The sequence below is a fragment of the Centruroides sculpturatus genome, unplaced genomic scaffold, assembly GCF_000671375.1.
Source record: "Centruroides sculpturatus isolate CEXI.00-Female unplaced genomic scaffold, Cexi_2.0 scaffold1417, whole genome shotgun sequence".
In the NCBI taxonomy this organism is placed as follows: Eukaryota; Metazoa; Arthropoda; class Arachnida; order Scorpiones; family Buthidae; genus Centruroides; species Centruroides sculpturatus.
Genome location: NW_019385672.1, coordinates 89079 through 103591, shown reverse-complemented (window position 1 = coordinate 103591; position 14513 = coordinate 89079).

Sequence of the window (14513 nt, the reverse complement as noted above, 5' to 3'; positions counted from 1 at the left end):
AGAGAAACAGACCACCTTGGACATGTTTTTTAAGAAGCCGGCAGGCAAAAAACAAAGGATGGAACAAAAGTAGTTGACCCTGCAAGCTCCGGTAGCCTCTCCTGAATCTGACTCCGATTAAAAACCAATAAAAAGAGACCTGCTGCAATGTATCTGTATGAATGTGTGAAGAAAATGTTCCTCCACCTCCTCCTCACAACATCTGACTACCCGGCATAATTGGTGACTGCTCCATTTTCATTTTTTAATGGTACAGTATGGTTATTTTATACTGCGGAACGAATTATATGTTTTAACATGTATTTCTATTGGAAAATGCGTTTCGTATAATGGACTTTTCACTTAACGGACGTGCACCTGGAACGGATTAAGTACAGTACGTTATACGAGGCACCACTGTATATCTTTTTATATTATTAATTATTGTAAAATAGAAAAACTCAATTTTGAGAGTAGAGACGAGTTTCATATTTAAAAAAAAATTATAAATGCTAACGAATAAAATCTTTATTAAGTCCGACCTCTCGTAATGAGACAATTGACCCTCTTCTATCTTCCCACTCCTTCGGCCTTTAACCACCAAAATTTAATAGAATCAATGTCTCTTATATACAAGCTACCATGCCAAATTTCGTTTATTAATCATTGATCCATCCCGAGATGTTAAACAAAATAGACGCCAACACACACACACACAAAAATACATAAACAACAGGAAAACCCGATATGTATTTATTGAGCTGTAATTTGAAAAAATTGTAGACCTATAAATTCCCACTGTTGTCCTGGCTGTCTGTCTTTCCTTAATCTCGAGAACGGAGTTAGATAGATGAAAGGAGAAACCAGATATAGAATGATTAGAAACAGGAAGTCCTGATTAAGTATACTGTTATTTCAATTCAAAAACTTTTCCCTGAAAGTAGTTAGATAGATGACCGGCATGACTCCATTGCTAACGGAAAAGTATGAAGTACAGTGGCAAAACACTACAGTACTAATTTGACGTGGAAAGCATATATTTTAAATTAAATAAATTTTAAAAAATTATTAAAAATTACAGCCCGAGTGATGCTGACACAATAAATAATTGCTCTTTGATTTTAGTTTCCCGGTTCTCTTAAACATAACAAAGAAAAAGTATGTTGACCGATCAAAAATGATCCTCCCCAAAACTTTTGCATTTTTGGAATTGAAGTCAGTCAGATCTTGAAATGTCGAAAAATGCAAACAAAGATTTGCGTTTTTTCTGTATGTATAGATGTTAGTGTATGGGGGGGGTACGATTTTGTTCACAAAGTTTAAAGCAAGAGTTCTTGACCAGGTGTCCATAGACTCCGCCAAAGGTCCGTGAGCTTAGATTGGAAAAAATTAACTTATCATCTTTATTCTTCCTAACCTCTTACTGAAATCTAACATTTCCTTCACTTATGAATGTATGCAATAAATGACGGCAGTGTTTAGCTGTATAGGAGAGGAGGGTATTATGGAATAGTCGGGTAATGTGGAATACCGAGGTTTCGGCTCTGTTTGTTGCTACTATTACGTGGGAATACCATGAACTACTCAAGAAAGACTCCCACGATGCAGTGCAGTGAGAGTTGACCGCTTGTTATCGTCGTACCATTCGCTACACAACAAAGTGTGTTTTGTGATTTTCAAGAGTTTTTGCAGGCAAGTTTTCAAACATTTTAACCTACTAGTACATGTGTGACTCGAACATTGATGTTAAGCATAATGTACACTAAAAGAATTGTAGTTTGTTATACTGTAGTCGTTTTTTAGCCGACAATGTTTTGTCCATCAGTTTAAAGGTTCATTTTCCAAGATGGCGTGTCGGGTACTATGGAATACTAGGATAAATGGAAAAACTGAAAGAAAAGGACAAAAAGAAAGAACCAAAAGCTTCAAAACAACAAAAAGAAACCGAACATTCAAAGACCACCTGTTAAGAAATTAAACTTAGACCGACCTTCTAGACCTAAACCTACTAGAGATGACTCCAGTGTTAGTAGCGATAAATCGTTCCATTCTAATGTATCATCTGAAATGGACTTCATTCCATCAACTAAAGAACCAGAAAACGAAGACACTAAATGTATCTTCTGTAACGGAAAATTCTCCGAAGATGATCGAGGGAAAATTTGGATTCAATGCTTCAGCTTTTCTCTATGGGCTCACCTTGGTTGTACCGGAACAGAGAAAGAAAATTATATCTGACTTCTGTAAATAGACTCGAAGCAGGAATGACATGCACATAATCTTAAAAATATGGTTTTTATAGTTAAGAATAACTATGTTTTATGAAGTCTAATTAGTTTTTCAATGGTTTAAACTACCTATTCCATATTACCCTCCATTTGTGATTTTTTTAAATACATTTTTTTATAACAACAAAATAAATAGTATTTTTTTACAAGTGACAATTCATTACAATAGTATGTACTCATTATGATTTTGGGATTTTTATTCAAAAACCAGTAAAGTTATTTTTAGAAATGTAAATGGTATTCCATAATACCCTCTTCTTCTCTATATGTGGTCAACAATAAAAACAACGGCTATTTTTATATCAATTATAGTTGTTGCATTTCTCGAAAATTGGCTTGAAAACTCAATCATGGATTCTAAATCCTTTTCTTTCTAAGCATTACTAAACGTATATGGTTGGACCAATCTATAGCGGCCCTTTTAGAAATACCTGCAGCAAAAGCTGAATTTGTTGAGGTGCATTCCAAACACAGTGTGTGCCTTTTCTTTCTGATGTGAACTGGATGGCAGATGCTGACTTAACCAAAGATGAACTTATTAATATTAGGACAAAAAACTACAATTGGAGTTTAACTCAAAAAGCCTTGGAGAATTCTGATGTTCACTAAGTGAAACCTATCCTCCTCTTTTAACGTAAGTATTTAAATATTGATTAATGCAATATTTAAAAATCGATTAATGTTACCTATGGTGACTAAAATTGCAGTGCTTCCGGTTGCCATTTTGAACGCGATTTGAGACTGCGTAGTAACTGATAGACAGGTCCGCAATGTACTAAAGTTATAATAATTCGAACTGGGATTTTTTTCTAAATTTAATAATGTGGTTTTAAAATAAATTCTTAAAATTACTTACATTGTTAATCCTTTTTTTTCATTTTTCGACGGTTTTTCTCGACCGAACTTGACTCTGTCCTTTTTTTCCTCTGTCCTTCACTTTCTCTGTTGCGGTAACTAATTCTATTTCTTTTGCCTTTTTTTCTTTCTTCATAATATTAGAAACAGAAGCGGCGGGCACAGTCTGGTTCTTTCCATTTCGGTATCCAGCCGGATCCCGGATAAATCATACCTAAATGCTTCACGAAACTTTGAAATCTTTCTCCGGGTTTTTTGGCTGGCCAATTCATAAACTGTTTGTACATCTATATATATAATCGAGACGAGTTGATAATAATAATAAGCGCAGAGCCCAAACGGTTAGGTGTTGAAAGCTGAAATTTGGTACACAGTTAGGGTACGTCACGAAAACGCACACTAAGAAGGGATTTTTCGAAATTGGCCCCCGGGGTGGAGAGGGACAGGATTAAGCTTAACACTTCCATCAACAATAGAAGTGTTAAGTAACAATGNCTTCTGGATTAAAAATTAAATTTGCCATTTTTAAATATTTTTTAATTAAAAATGTTTATTAAATCATTTAATTTTTTTTAATTTATAGATATCACATTGTTCTTTTATTCAAATTCAATGTAAATATACGTAAACTTTACGCACGCATACAACTACACAGTTACGCAGCCTTAAGAGACCCTTTCGAGACGAGATTAATTAAATCCTGATTTAAAAAAGTTCTCCTCGTGTCTAGCCTATATATTAATACATACTCGATATAACGAACTCTCAAAGGACCGAGTAAAGTCCTTCGCTACATTCAGAGTCCGCTTTATGTACAGTACCTGTACAGTAATTTTTCGTCACAATGCTCTCGAATTTAGTAGTGTATTACCCCTGTACATCGTACTTTTCCTGTTAAATTAACATCATCAATCTTAATTAATGTAGCATACCTAGTACCGCTAGGCACAACTAGGCGTTAGTGTACTCAATACAATTTATATTACACGCGATGTTATACATTTGTCAATGTATATTACAAAAGGTTAGTACGAAACATATTACAATAAGCTACAATGCTGTAGGAATATATGCACCAAAATGATAGTACTACAAAATGTATCTGGATATGATTACACTATATATCCACCGATACAATTATACAATACTATATATACAGATACCGTTATAACTTGATATACAGGTATATACAAAACAGTAGTGTGGAATACACCAGGAGTTTATATAGAATACACGAGTATAAAATATTAGTTCCAAATACAAAGCCTCTTACATTATTACATGATTATAAATATATATGAAACAAAGAACGTTATGTAACAGTGGCTAGGAGAAACGCAGACCGTTGGGACCCTTGCACAGATCAGTGACCCAAGGGCAATTGCGCAGCCAGCAGCCAACCTGCGAGAGCTACCTGTACACTGAGGGTTTTGGGTGAAATGGAGCCCTAGTGGTTAGCCTGTTATAAGCTTTAACAAGGTTTTGAAACAGCTTATAAATGTCTTTGTCACTTGTCAAAGTACTGTAATTTCAGGTCTTATGTTGGTTACTATGCAATTGTGGTTTGTAAGTGAATGAAACCTTTGCACTCTGACATTGGACAGTCAAATAAATAATGTGGACTGCTGTCATTGACTCTACATTGAGCGCAGAGACTAATATTACTTCTTGCAATTCTGTGTAAATAACTGTTAAAGCGTCCATGATTGGTAATAAATAAACAATAGATTCATACCGGCCATCTAGCTAATTCTGATCAGGAGAAAAATTTTGAATTAAAATAATGGTATAGTTAATCGGATCCTATGTCCCTAAGCTTTCTACATCTGGTCTCGACTTTCAACTTTCTAACTCCGTTCTCGAGATTAAGGAAGATTAGACAGACAGCAGACGGACGCCAGCTGCAATTTTCAAAAATTGCAGACCAATAAATACAATACAAATCAACATAATAATAAGCGAAATCATTTTAAAAGTTACAAGTAAATTCTCGACCGATTGGGTGTATATGCATTCATAATTTCTTTGCATCAGGAAAAGACAGGTTAATTATATTACCTACAATGATAATATTATTTATTAAAACATTTAATAAAAAAATCATTCGTAGGCTCAAAGATCAAACGCTCAATGAGCGGAAAAACGACCAGAATGCGTTGTGTCTTTACAGAAACAGCCACAAGAAATTTAACTTTATGGAAAATTTCACTTTAAATGCCACGATACGAAATGAAATTTGTGTTAGAACTGTTTAAAAAAAATACCACAGTGCATTTAACATTAAGGCTGGCGCACACCTGATGCTATAATGTATAGCACATGATGCTACACTGTATAACAAACTCGATGCATCATTAAACAAATGAAACACTGCACACAGTTTATAACACGCTATGAGTTATGTAAGTAAAGCGATATAACGCAATTTTGATCTTAGTTATATTTGTAGCTTAGCGCGCAATTAGCTCATGCATGGGCGAACAATCCTTTTATCTCCCAGCGGAAATCTGACGGGTATTTGCAGATATTTTATATCGTCATTTATTAATTTTATAATATCAAAGGACTAGGATGAAATAATTTAATATTTTTTTCTGGATTTCTTTAGAGGCGAAACATGGTTGGAATTATGGAGAAATTTGCTATTCTCGGATCGAATATCGTACAGATGATCCCACTTTCGTACCCACTACGGAGATTGCACTCAGCACCTCTTGATTTAACGTCAAACTTAACAAAAGGAGAGATGTGTTAATCACTCATTTCGCTTTCTTACGACGATCGATAAGCTAGAAATTACTGCACGGTTTGCAGAGATTTATATATATCTCTGCCATAATCTGGAGAAGGAATTTATAGTGTTATATATTGTAGTGCCCGGTATGCGCCAATCTTTATCTACACACCAAAACGCGTCGCGGCCAATTCACGTTTATTCTGTAGCAGCAAATGAAGAGTTCGGGATATATGACTGAGTATGTAAAATAATAGAGAACGACGCCCAAGCTCAATTATTTTTGCAAGAAATGTTAGAACAATAGTCAAAATTTAATATTACAAAGAATAATTGCAGGAAATTTATAAAATATGAAAATGTTTATCAATAATTCGCACAAAAAAATTAATCGATGTATTTGCTTGTAAATTTAAATACCAGATAAAAGTGGAGAGAGATATAAAATATAAAATATTTGAATAGCTTTGACAACTTTCTTTTGTCAGTTTTACGAACAGTTCTAAAAATATAATCGAATTCGTGGAAGTGTGCAAATATAAAATAAACTCGAAAATATCTTTTAAATCTTTAGAATTATCTAAAATATTTGTCAATCAAAATATTAAAAACCGTGATATTTATATAACAGTTCAGTATGAAACTTTAATGTAAAAAAAATAATAATAAACATTTCCACGATATCAGATTTCTTACAAACCTAACTAAAAATAGCAATTGTGTTTTTCAAATACGTGGTGAAGAGGAAAAATCGTTTGTTTGTTTAAAAAAATCCTGCAACGAGTTGTGTGACTTTCCCGGCTGTTATAAGATTTTATTTAACAAGTAACTTTTATATTGTTAAATCTATCTAATATATAATCGAGACGGGTTGATGATAATAATAATAATAAGCGCAGAGCCCAAACGGTTAGGAGTTGAAAGTTGAAATTTGGTACACAGATAGGGTACGTCACGAAAACGCACACTAAAAAGGGATTTTTCGAAATCCCCCCCGGGGGGAAAGAGACAGGATTAAAACTTCTATATACATTATGGATACGAGCCCAAACAGTTAGGAGTTGAAAGTTGAAATTTGGTACACAGTTAGGGTACGTTAGGAGAACGCACACTAAGAAGGGATTTTTCGAAATTCCTTCTCACGGGGGAGAGGGACAGGATTAAGCGCAGAGCCCAAACTTCCATCAACAATAGAAGTGTTAAGTAACAATGGATGTTTTAAGTAACAATGGAAGTTTTAAGTAACAATNACAATGGAAGTGTCAACAATGGAAGTGTCAACAATGGAAGTGTCAACAATGGAAGTGTCAACAATGGAAGTGTCAACAATGGAAGTGTCAACAATGGAAGTGTCAACAATGGAAGTGTCAACAATGGAAGTGTCAACAATGGAAGTGTCAACAATGGAAGTGTCAACAATGGAAGTGTCAACAATGGAAGTGTCAACAATGGAAGTGTCAACAATGGAAGTGTCAACAATGGAAGTGTCAACAATGGAAGTGTCAACAATGGAAGTGTCAACAATGGAAGTGTCAACAATGGAAGTGTCAACAATGGAAGTGTCAACAATGGAAGTGTCAACAATGGAAGTGTCAACAATGGAAGTGTCAACAATGGAAGTGTCAACAATGGAAGTGTCAACAATGGAAGTGTCAACAATGGAAGTGTCAACAATGGAAGTGTCAACAATGGAAGTGTCAACAATGGAAGTGTCAACAATGGAAGTGTCAACAATGGAAGTGTCAACAATGGAAGTGTCAACAATGGAAGTGTCAACAATGGAAGTGTCAACAATGGAAGTGTCAACAATGGAAGTGTCAACAATGGAAGTGTCAACAATGGAAGTGTCAACAATGGAAGTGTCAACAATGGAAGTGTCAACAATGGAAGTGTCAACAATGGAAGTGTCAACAATGGAAGTGTCAACAATGGAAGTGTCAACAATGGAAGTGTCAACAATGGAAGTGTCAACAATGGAAGTGTCAACAATGGAAGTGTCAACAATGGAAGTGTCAACAATGGAAGTGTCAACAATGGAAGTGTCAACAATGGAAGTGTCAACAATGGAAGTGTCAACAATGGAAGTGTCAACAATGGAAGTGTCAACAATGGAAGTGTCAACAATGGAAGTGTCAACAATGGAAGTGTCAACAATGGAAGTGTCAACAATGGAAGTGTCAACAATGGAAGTGTCAACAATGGAAGTGTCAACAATGGAAGTGTCAACAATGGAAGTGTCAACAATGGAAGTGTCAACAATGGAAGTGTCAACAATGGAAGTGTCAACAATGGAAGTGTCAACAATGGAAGTGTCAACAATGGAAGTGTCAACAATGGAAGTGTCAACAATGGAAGTGTCAACAATGGAAGTGTCAACAATGGAAGTGTCAACAATGGAAGTGTCAACAATGGAAGTGTCAACAATGGAAGTGTCAACAATGGAAGTGTCAACAATGGAAGTGTCAACAATGGAAGTGTCAACAATGGAAGTGTCAACAATGGAAGTGTCAACAATGGAAGTGTCAACAATGGAAGTGTCAACAATGGAAGTGTCAACAATGGAAGTGTCAACAATGGAAGTGTCAACAATGGAAGTGTCAACAATGGAAGTGTCAACAATGGAAGTGTCAACAATGGAAGTGTCAACAATGGAAGTGTCAACAATGGAAGTGTCAACAATGGAAGTGTCAACAATGGAAGTGTCAACAATGGAAGTGTCAACAATGGAAGTGTCAACAATGGAAGTGTCAACAATGGAAGTGTCAACAATGGAAGTGTCAACAATGGAAGTGTCAACAATGGAAGTGTCAACAATGGAAGTGTCAACAATGGAAGTGTCAACAATGGAAGTGTCAACAATGGAAGTGTCAACAATGGAAGTGTCAACAATGGAAGTGTCAACAATGGAAGTGTCAACAATGGAAGTGTCAACAATGGAAGTGTCAACAATGGAAGTGTCAACAATGGAAGTGTCAACAATGGAAGTGTCAACAATGGAAGTGTCAACAATGGAAGTGTCAACAATGGAAGTGTCAACAATGGAAGTGTCAACAATGGAAGTGTCAACAATGGAAGTGTCAACAATGGAAGTGTCAACAATGGAAGTGTCAACAATGGAAGTGTCAACAATGGAAGTGTCAACAATGGAAGTGTCAACAATGGAAGTGTCAACAATGGAAGTGTCAACAATGGAAGTGTCAACAATGGAAGTGTCAACAATGGAAGTGTCAACAATGGAAGTGTCAACAATGGAAGTGTCAACAATGGAAGTGTCAACAATGGAAGTGTCAACAATGGAAGTGTCAACAATGGAAGTGTCAACAATGGAAGTGTCAACAATGGAAGTGTCAACAATGGAAGTGTCAACAATGGAAGTGTCAACAATGGAAGTGTCAACAATGGAAGTGTCAACAATGGAAGTGTCAACAATGGAAGTGTCAACAATGGAAGTGTCAACAATGGAAGTGTCAACAATGGAAGTGTCAACAATGGAAGTGTCAACAATGGAAGTGTCAACAATGGAAGTGTCAACAATGGAAGTGTCAACAATGGAAGTGTCAACAATGGAAGTGTCAACAATGGAAGTGTCAACAATGGAAGTGTCAACAATGGAAGTGTCAACAATGGAAGTGTCAACAATGGAAGTGTCAACAATGGAAGTGTCAACAATGGAAGTGTCAACAATGGAAGTGTCAACAATGGAAGTGTCAACAATGGAAGTGTCAACAATGGAAGTGTCAACAATGGAAGTGTCAACAATGGAAGTGTCAACAATGGAAGTGTCAACAATGGAAGTGTCAACAATGGAAGTGTCAACAATGGAAGTGTCAACAATGGAAGTGTCAACAATGGAAGTGTCAACAATGGAAGTGTCAACAATGGAAGTGTCAACAATGGAAGTGTCAACAATGGAAGTGTCAACAATGGAAGTGTCAACAATGGAAGTGTCAACAATGGAAGTGTCAACAATGGAAGTGTCAACAATGGAAGTGTCAACAATGGAAGTGTCAACAATGGAAGTGTCAACAATGGAAGTGTCAACAATGGAAGTGTCAACAATGGAAGTGTCAACAATGGAAGTGTCAACAATGGAAGTGTCAACAATGGAAGTGTCAACAATGGAAGTGTCAACAATGGAAGTGTCAACAATGGAAGTGTCAACAATGGAAGTGTCAACAATGGAAGTGTCAACAATGGAAGTGTCAACAATGGAAGTGTCAACAATGGAAGTGTCAACAATGGAAGTGTCAACAATGGAAGTGTCAACAATGGAAGTGTCAACAATGGAAGTGTCAACAATGGAAGTGTCAACAATGGAAGTGTCAACAATGGAAGTGTCAACAATGGAAGTGTCAACAATGGAAGTGTCAACAATGGAAGTGTCAACAATGGAAGTGTCAACAATGGAAGTGTCAACAATGGAAGTGTCAACAATGGAAGTGTCAACAATGGAAGTGTCAACAATGGAAGTGTCAACAATGGAAGTGTCAACAATGGAAGTGTCAACAATGGAAGTGTCAACAATGGAAGTGTCAACAATGGAAGTGTCAACAATGGAAGTGTCAACAATGGAAGTGTCAACAATGGAAGTGTCAACAATGGAAGTGTCAACAATGGAAGTGTCAACAATGGAAGTGTCAACAATGGAAGTGTCAACAATGGAAGTGTCAACAATGGAAGTGTCAACAATGGAAGTGTCAACAATGGAAGTGTCAACAATGGAAGTGTCAACAATGGAAGTGTCAACAATGGAAGTGTCAACAATGGAAGTGTCAACAATGGAAGTGTCAACAATGGAAGTGTCAACAATGGAAGTGTCAACAATGGAAGTGTCAACAATGGAAGTGTCAACAATGGAAGTGTCAACAATGGAAGTGTCAACAATGGAAGTGTCAACAATGGAAGTGTCAACAATGGAAGTGTCAACAATGGAAGTGTCAACAATGGAAGTGTCAACAATGGAAGTGTCAACAATGGAAGTGTCAACAATGGAAGTGTCAACAATGGAAGTGTCAACAATGGAAGTGTCAACAATGGAAGTGTCAACAATGGAAGTGTCAACAATGGAAGTGTCAACAATGGAAGTGTCAACAATGGAAGTGTCAACAATGGAAGTGTCAACAATGGAAGTGTCAACAATGGAAGTGTCAACAATGGAAGTGTCAACAATGGAAGTGTCAACAATGGAAGTGTCAACAATGGAAGTGTCAACAATGGAAGTGTCAACAATGGAAGTGTCAACAATGGAAGTGTCAACAATGGAAGTGTCAACAATGGAAGTGTCAACAATGGAAGTGTCAACAATGGAAGTGTCAACAATGGAAGTGTCAACAATGGAAGTGTCAACAATGGAAGTGTCAACAATGGAAGTGTCAACAATGGAAGTGTCAACAATGGAAGTGTCAACAATGGAAGTGTCAACAATGGAAGTGTCAACAATGGAAGTGTCAACAATGGAAGTGTCAACAATGGAAGTGTCAACAATGGAAGTGTCAACAATGGAAGTGTCAACAATGGAAGTGTCAACAATGGAAGTGTCAACAATGGAAGTGTCAACAATGGAAGTGTCAACAATGGAAGTGTCAACAATGGAAGTGTCAACAATGGAAGTGTCAACAATGGAAGTGTCAACAATGGAAGTGTCAACAATGGAAGTGTCAACAATGGAAGTGTCAACAATGGAAGTGTCAACAATGGAAGTGTCAACAATGGAAGTGTCAACAATGGAAGTGTCAACAATGGAAGTGTCAACAATGGAAGTGTCAACAATGGAAGTGTCAACAATGGAAGTGTCAACAATGGAAGTGTCAACAATGGAAGTGTCAACAATGGAAGTGTCAACAATGGAAGTGTCAACAATGGAAGTGTCAACAATGGAAGTGTCAACAATGGAAGTGTCAACAATGGAAGTGTCAACAATGGAAGTGTCAACAATGGAAGTGTCAACAATGGAAGTGTCAACAATGGAAGTGTCAACAATGGAAGTGTCAACAATGGAAGTGTCAACAATGGAAGTGTCAACAATGGAAGTGTCAACAATGGAAGTGTCAACAATGGAAGTGTCAACAATGGAAGTGTCAACAATGGAAGTGTCAACAATGGAAGTGTCAACAATGGAAGTGTCAACAATGGAAGTGTCAACAATGGAAGTGTCAACAATGGAAGTGTCAACAATGGAAGTGTCAACAATGGAAGTGTCAACAATGGAAGTGTCAACAATGGAAGTGTCAACAATGGAAGTGTCAACAATGGAAGTGTCAACAATGGAAGTGTCAACAATGGAAGTGTCAACAATGGAAGTGTCAACAATGGAAGTGTCAACAATGGAAGTGTCAACAATGGAAGTGTCAACAATGGAAGTGTCAACAATGGAAGTGTCAACAATGGAAGTGTCAACAATGGAAGTGTCAACAATGGAAGTGTCAACAATGGAAGTGTCAACAATGGAAGTGTCAACAATGGAAGTGTCAACAATGGAAGTGTCAACAATGGAAGTGTCAACAATGGAAGTGTCAACAATGGAAGTGTCAACAATGGAAGTGTCAACAATGGAAGTGTCAACAATGGAAGTGTCAACAATGGAAGTGTCAACAATGGAAGTGTCAACAATGGAAGTGTCAACAATGGAAGTGTCAACAATGGAAGTGTCAACAATGGAAGTGTCAACAATGGAAGTGTCAACAATGGAAGTGTCAACAATGGAAGTGTCAACAATGGAAGTGTCAACAATGGAAGTGTCAACAATGGAAGTGTCAACAATGGAAGTGTCAACAATGGAAGTGTCAACAATGGAAGTGTCAACAATGGAAGTGTCAACAATGGAAGTGTCAACAATGGAAGTGTCAACAATGGAAGTGTCAACAATGGAAGTGTCAACAATGGAAGTGTCAACAATGGAAGTGTCAACAATGGAAGTGTCAACAATGGAAGTGTCAACAATGGAAGTGTCAACAATGGAAGTGTCAACAATGGAAGTGTCAACAATGGAAGTGTCAACAATGGAAGTGTCAACAATGGAAGTGTCAACAATGGAAGTGTCAACAATGGAAGTGTCAACAATGGAAGTGTCAACAATGGAAGTGTCAACAATGGAAGTGTCAACAATGGAAGTGTCAACAATGGAAGTGTCAACAATGGAAGTGTCAACAATGGAAGTGTCAACAATGGAAGTGTCAACAATGGAAGTGTCAACAATGGAAGTGTCAACAATGGAAGTGTCAACAATGGAAGTGTCAACAATGGAAGTGTCAACAATGGAAGTGTCAACAATGGAAGTGTCAACAATGGAAGTGTCAACAATGGAAGTGTCAACAATGGAAGTGTCAACAATGGAAGTGTCAACAATGGAAGTGTCAACAATGGAAGTGTCAACAATGGAAGTGTCAACAATGGAAGTGTCAACAATGGAAGTGTCAACAATGGAAGTGTCAACAATGGAAGTGTCAACAATGGAAGTGTCAACAATGGAAGTGTCAACAATGGAAGTGTCAACAATGGAAGTGTCAACAATGGAAGTGTCAACAATGGAAGTGTCAACAATGGAAGTGTCAACAATGGAAGTGTCAACAATGGAAGTGTCAACAATGGAAGTGTCAACAATGGAAGTGTCAACAATGGAAGTGTCAACAATGGAAGTGTCAACAATGGAAGTGTCAACAATGGAAGTGTCAACAATGGAAGTGTCAACAATGGAAGTGTCAACAATGGAAGTGTCAACAATGGAAGTGTCAACAATGGAAGTGTCAACAATGGAAGTGTCAACAATGGAAGTGTCAACAATGGAAGTGTCAACAATGGAAGTGTCAACAATGGAAGTGTCAACAATGGAAGTGTCAACAATGGAAGTGTCAACAATGGAAGTGTCAACAATGGAAGTGTCAACAATGGAAGTGTCAACAATGGAAGTGTCAACAATGGAAGTGTCAACAATGGAAGTGTCAACAATGGAAGTGTCAACAATGGAAGTGTCAACAATGGAAGTGTCAACAATGGAAGTGTCAACAATGGAAGTGTCAACAATGGAAGTGTCAACAATGGAAGTGTCAACAATGGAAGTGTCAACAATGGAAGTGTCAACAATGGAAGTGTCAACAATGGAAGTGTCAACAATGGAAGTGTCAACAATGGAAGTGTCAACAATGGAAGTGTCAACAATGGAAGTGTCAACAATGGAAGTGTCAACAATGGAAGTGTCAACAATGGAAGTGTCAACAATGGAAGTGTCAACAATGGAAGTGTCAACAATGGAAGTGTCAACAATGGAAGTGTTAACAATGGAAGTGTCAACAATGGAAGTGTCAACAATGGAAGTGTCAACAATGGAAGTGTCAACAATGGAAGTGTTACGTAACAATGGAAGTGTTAAGAAAAAGCGACGTTTTAAGAGAAAGTGCAGTTTTTTTCGTCTTTGCAGGAAATCGAAGATATTTTTAGACCCATCTAAAAATTCTCTAATTAGGGACCCAATTCTTGCATTCTGTGAAAACGGGTAAGGTTGACTATAACGTAATAATCTTAATGTTCGCTATCGTTACCTTTGCCCGAGTAACGCCGGGCCTACCTTCTAGTAAATGAATACGTGTACGAGTCCGATAGATCCTCTGTGTAATGCTTCAGCAATTTTTTTTTATTTTTTAGATAACCCCATAATCTTTCGA